The following is a 6,247-nucleotide window of genomic DNA, read 5'->3' as shown; positions in this document are numbered from 1 at the left end:
GGCCTTTTCCTTCCATCCTTCCACCACCGGTTCAAATCCTCAACACCGCAGGTGGCCACTTGAACACCTCCAGGGGTAGTTACTCCTGAGAAAGTAGCCAGGAATTACCAGCCCTTGAGCAGCACTAGGTGTGCCCCCCCCCCCAAAAGCAAGGAAGTCCAGAACACTTGTACAGAGGGTTACACTTGCTTTGCATGCAGCTGACTGGGATTCAGTCCCTGAACCCTGGCACCTCTGAGCCAAGAGTGCAGAGCCCTGGGACTAAGATAGCACCATGGGATGTGGCCCAACAAACTGAACAAAACAAAGAAAAACACACACACCAAATAAAAGCAAAGAAACAAAAAGATCTCGGCCCCTTAATTAAACCTAAAAGCATTCTCATTGCCCTAGAATGAACCTTTAAACTATGTTAACATTGCCTGAAGGTACAAGTTCCAGAGACTGGTCCAAAAATCTTTTTTTTTTTTTTTTTTTTGGTTTTTGGGCCACACCCGTTTGACAGCTCAGGGGTTACTCCTGGCTATGTGCTCAGAAATCGCCCCTGGCTTGGGGGGACCATATGGGATGCCGGGGATGGAACCGCGGTCCGTTCCTTGGTAGCGCTTACAAGGCAGACACCTTATCTCTAGCGCCACCTTCCCGGCCCCAGTCCAAAAATCTTTTGCCCTAAATTCTACAATGAAGGTTGCCTTCACTCAAAACTAGCAAGGCTTCTGGATATTCAGCAGAATTTTGGGATACAATTGTAATTGAACTACTAGTTGCCCTTCTGTAGTTCAAACTGGAGATAGGTTTAGTTAGATAAGATCTATTCTAGATGAAGCTAAAGCACGAGGAATAGATAGGAAAGCTGTTTTGGCTGATATATGAACTAGAAGGGCTTTTAGGCTGGGGAATTGGTTGTGACTAAATAAAACTTCAACAAGGCAATAGTACTGGGCAGGTTGCTTGCCTTGCATGTGGCTGACCCAGGTTTAATCCCTGGCATCCCTGATGGTCCTCCCTGAGCTCTGTAGCCATGATCTCTGAGCGCAGAAAACGAAAAATGTAATGGTTGGGACAAAATTAAGGAGGGAAGAGGCCGGAGAGATAGCATAGCGGTAGGGCATTTGCCTTGCATGCAGAAGGACAGTGGTTCAAATCCCGGCATCCCATATGGTCCTCCGAGCCTGTTGGGGTGATTTCTAAGTGTAGAGCCAGGAGAAGCCCCTGAGTGCTGCCAGGTGTGACCCAACAAAACAAAAAAAAAATTAAGGAGGGAAGAGGTCTGAAAACCAAATCGAAAATACAAGTGACCCTTCGTGGTTGCCAAAAAAAAAAAAAAAAAAAGAAAAAGAAAATACAGGTGATCTGGGATCAGTTTTGTTAGCTTTTCTGGGGGCCTCACCTGGTAGTAACAGGGATGTACTATTTACCAGTCCCTGGGACTATATATATATTATTTGGGAGCCACACTCAACAATGCTCAGGGGTCATTCCTGGCTCTGCACTCAGGAATTACTCCTGGAGGTGCTGGGGGATAATATGGGATGTGTGGGATCAAATCCCAGTCAACTGTATGCCAGACCCAGCTGTACTACTGCTCTGTCCTCATGGGACCAGATTTTTAAGCAATGTGGAGAAAAACAGATATGCTTTCTTTTTGGAAATGCCAAGGCATCAAACTCTTTTTTTAACTTGATTGATTTATTGGTTTGGGGGCCACACCCAGAGGTGCTCAGGGGTCACTCCTGGCTCTGCACTCAGAAATCACCCCTGGCAGGCTGGGGTTCCATATGGGATGCCTGGAATGGAACTGGGTCTCACCCAGTTTGGCTGCATGCAAGACAAACGCCCTACCACTGTGCTATTTCTCCAGCCCTGGCATCAAACTTGATTCTCAGGGTCAGAGAGATGATACAGCAGGTAGGGCACTTACTTGCCTTGTATGTGGCCTATCCAGGTTTGAACCCAGATACCTGGTGCAGAGCCATAAGTAAGCCCAAAGCACAGCCAGGTGTGGCCCAAAAACCAAAACTCTAATCCATTTCTCATATATGGGATGCGGTGCTCATCAGTAAAGTGTCACATCCCCAGCCATTTTTAAAGGACTTCAGACTGCTTCCTGGAGAATGGCCTGGCTCAGTGTCAGTCCAGTGAGCTACCCAGCTCTATCTCCAATCTCATCAAGATTGGAATAGTACTACTCTTTGGAAGAAAAGTGTTCCACTCTCCTGTCTCACTCCTGACTTTAAGTGTATTAGGCTCCCCTCATGTGCTGGATAGCAATTTCCCTTACTTTTTTTTTTCTGTTTTGTTTTTGTTTTGGGGCCACACTCAGTGACACTCAGGCATTACTCCTGGCTATGTACTGCTCAGAAATCACTCCTAGATGGGCCGGAGAGATAGCACAGCGGTAGGGTATTTGCCTTGGAAGCAGCCAATCCAGGAGGGACGGTGGCTCGAATCTCGGCATCCCATATGGTCCCCTGTGCCTGCCAGGAGTGATTTCTGAGCACAGAGCCAGGAATAACCCTTGAGCACCGCTGAGTGTGACCCCCCAAAAAAAGCCAAAAAAATAAAAAAAAATAAAACCCAAACAGAAATAGCTCCTGGCTTGGGAGACCATATGGGATGCCGGGGGATCTAACTGTGGTCTGTTCTAGGCTAGCGCGCGCATGATGGATGCCTTATGACCTGCATCACCGCTCCAGATCCCTCTCACTTGATTCTAATGGGTCCTTTAGTTCTGTCTTCCTGCTAGGGTCAGCTCTCACTGAGATGGGATCTCTCTCTCTCTCTCTCTCTCTCTCTCTCTCTCTCTCTCTCTCTCTCTCTCTCTCTCTCTCTCTCTCTCGTGAATGGCCCGAGTTTTATTCCTAGCACCCTGTATGGTTCCCCAAGCATCCTGGAGCAATACTGGGTGTAGCCCCAAAACCAAAAAACAAAATTAATTGAATCTCAGGAATCATGGATGTCTAACATAGAGACCTGCCAGAAATCAAGTACAAAAGTGACATGTTTGCCTTAGATGTGGTTGTGTCATGGCACTGTGTGAGTACCGCTAGAAACGATCCCTGAACACTGCTGGATGTGGTCCCAAAATATATAACAGACCACCTTTTTCCTGGCCTCACTTGTACCCCTGTTACCTTGTCACCTCTCCAATCTCATTATGGGCCTTCATCCCCTGCTCACTTTATGACCTCACAGGGAGTCTAAAAATTGTAGCCCCTTTAAACTCTCATTCTCATGACATGTATTGACCTTCTCAGCTCTTGCCCATGTGGCTTCTCCTCCTTTCTTCCTTCTAGCATTGCTTTCCCTGTCCCTTCCCTTTCCTTTCCATTGTGGTGTTCAGAAGCTATTCTGTTTGCCCATAAATCCCCTGTGGGCTGCACTCTTTTTATTTGTTTTTTTGTTTGTTTGGCTTTGATCTTTTGGCCACACCCAGTAATGTTCAGTCAGGTTACTCCTGGTTCTGCACTCAGAAACTGCTCCTGGAAGACTCAGGGGACCATATGGGATGCCACTGACAGAGCCCTGGTCTGCCACATGCAAGACAAACACCATACTCGCTGTGCTATTGCTCCAGCCACTGCACTCTATTTTTTTTTTTGTTTTTTTTTTTGTTTGTTTGTTTTGGGTCACACCCGGCAGCGTTCAGGGGTTACTCCTGGCTCCACACTCAGAAATCGCTCCTGGCAGGCTCTGGGGACCATATGGGATGCCGGGATTCGAACCACTGACCTTCTGCATGAGAGGCAAACACCTTACCTCCATGCTATATCTCCAGCCCCATTTTTACTTACTTTTAATTGGGAGGTGTACTTGCTCTAGCTTATTCCTTTCTGTATGCAGGAGTGATTTCTGAGCACAGAACTAGGAGGAACCCTTGAGCGCCACCAGGTGTGACTCAAGAACCAAAATAATAATAATAATAATAATAATAACAATAATAATAATAATAATAATATTGATTGGTGTACTCACTTCAGCAGCACATATACTAAAATTGGAATTATACAGAGAAAATTAGCATGGCCTCAGCACAAGGATGACATGCAAATTTGTGAAATATTCCATTTTTTTGTGTGTGTGTGTGTGTGTGTGGTTTTTGGGTCACACCCTGCAGCGCTCAGGGGTTACTCCTGGCTCTACGCTCAGAACTCGCTCCTGGTAGGCTCGGAGGACCATATGGAATGACGGGATTTGAACCACTGTCCTTCTGCGTGAAAGGCAAATGCCTTACCTCCATGCTATCTCTCCTGTCCCAACATTCCATATTTTTAATATATTTGCTACTGAACTTTTTCTATTCCATTTTATTTTTTTAGTTTTTCTTTCTTTTCTTTCTTTCTTTTTTTTTTTGGCTTTGCCAGCTGGCATTTTATTAATGTAAAATTCATGGGCAAGACAGTAACACCAAGCATCCTCTCCCCAACCCCAGATATTTTCTTCTTTCTACCTACACCCAGGGCTGTGGGTCCCCCTCCTGAGTTTTGTTTGGGATGCCCAAACTTGGCAGAGATCAGGGATACCAGTGATCAAACCCAGATCAGTTGTGTGCAAGATAAACACCCCACCAGCTATAGCTCCGGCCCCCAACCATCCTGAACTTTTGTTTTTCGGTTCATGCTGTGGGGTCTTTATTTTCTTTCTGTTGTTTTGGTTTTTGGGCCACACCTGTTTGACGCTCAGGGGTTACTCCTGGCTATGCGCTCAGAAATCACTCCTGGCTTGGGGAGACCACATGGGACGCCGGTCCATTCTACGCTAGGGCTTGCAAGGCAGACACCTTACCTCTAGCGCCACCTTCCCGGCCCCCTTTCTGTTGTTTTAAATAACTTTGCTTTCTGTCATCTTGAAACAAATGTATTATTATCAGGTATGTGAACTATATGATGCATTTTTTTTTAAATAAAAATGGGGTCTGGAGAGATAAGACAGTGGTAGGTCGTTTGCCTTGTACACAGCTGATTCATGATAGATGGTGGTTCGAATCCCAGCATCCCATATGGTCCCACAAGCCTGCCAGGAGCGATTTCTGAGTGCAGAGCATGGAGTAACCCCTGAGCGCTGCTGGGTATGACCCCAAAATCATAAATAAATAAATAAATAAATAAATAAATAAATAAATAAATAAATAAATAAATAAATAAATAAATAAAATAATACTGGTTGGTGCTGCCAGTGAGACTTTTGTTGAGATGGAAGCTAACATATATTTCCTTTCATGTATCCCACAGGCCCAGTTAACCTTCATCAAGGCTGAGAAAGTTCCCAAGAAGAGTCTGCATGAGGGTCAGACAACTAGTACAGGGCTCAAGGTATAGGCTACATACATGCAGCCAACCCTAGTTTGATCCCAGCACCATTATACTGGTCCACCCCCTACACTGCCAGGAGTAGATCAAAAATAAAAACAGGGGCCAGAGCGATAGCACAGCAGTAGGGCATTTGCCTTTTACAGGGCTGACCCAGAACAGACCCAGGTTCAATCCCTGACATTCCAAATGGTCCCCAGAGCCTAATAGGAATGACTTCTGAGCACAGAGCCAGGAGTAATCCCTGAGCATGGCCAGGTGTGGCCCAAAAGCCAAAATAAATAAATAAATAAAAACAGAGGCCAGAGGTACAGCAGGTTGGGTGCATGCCTTGCACACATCTGACCAGGGTTTAATCCCCATCGTATAATTTCCCAAACTCACCAGGAGGAAGCTCTAAGCATAGCCAGATTGGGCCCAAAAGCCAAATTAATATTATTAAAATATTATTAGTAGTAATAATAATAAAATAAGTAAAGAGCTGCCATATTCAGGCAGAAAGAGCATCCCAACTACTCTAAGTTCCAAAAGAAAATGATGGCCACTGAATCTTCCCAGGTACTCTTGTCCAACCTATTCTCTCTGGGGCCTTCTGCGAAAGGGTGAGGCAGATTCTCTTTTATACATAAAGCCACAGCAGTCCAGTGCCACCCATGACACCTTCTGACAGAGACCTCTCAGCAGAGTGATTTAGCCTTATGAAACTTCCAAGCCATCAAATTAGTCTCAGACTGTGTGGCCACAAGCAGGTGAATGACACCTCAAAGTTTCACAGTAGTGTCAGCCCTGTAATATACCAGGAAATGGTAAAGTTACACACTAATCTACCAAGCTCAGTGAGTCTAAACAGTAATATAGAAGGCTCAAATAGCTCCAACCACAACCTAGTAAATCATTTGACACTGACATCAGTAACACCTTGGACAGCTAGAATGATA

At 45.3% G+C, this 6,247-nt stretch overlaps 1 non-coding gene across 1 annotated transcript; it reads left to right on the top strand.

The window, feature by feature from the left end:
* The first annotated feature begins 3,967 nt into the window (after positions 1-3,967).
* On the top strand, positions 3,968-4,074 carry LOC126031684 (U6 spliceosomal RNA). Its single transcript, XR_007503516.1, has one exon. It is a non-coding gene; the product is annotated as a U6 spliceosomal RNA (small nuclear RNA).
* Positions 4,075-6,247: the final 2,173 nt, after the last annotated feature.

This window comes from Suncus etruscus, chromosome 15, assembly GCF_024139225.1.
Source record: "Suncus etruscus isolate mSunEtr1 chromosome 15, mSunEtr1.pri.cur, whole genome shotgun sequence".
Lineage (NCBI taxonomy): Eukaryota > Metazoa > Chordata > Mammalia > Eulipotyphla > Soricidae > Suncus > Suncus etruscus.
This window is presented reverse-complemented; position numbering and strand designations above follow the sequence as displayed.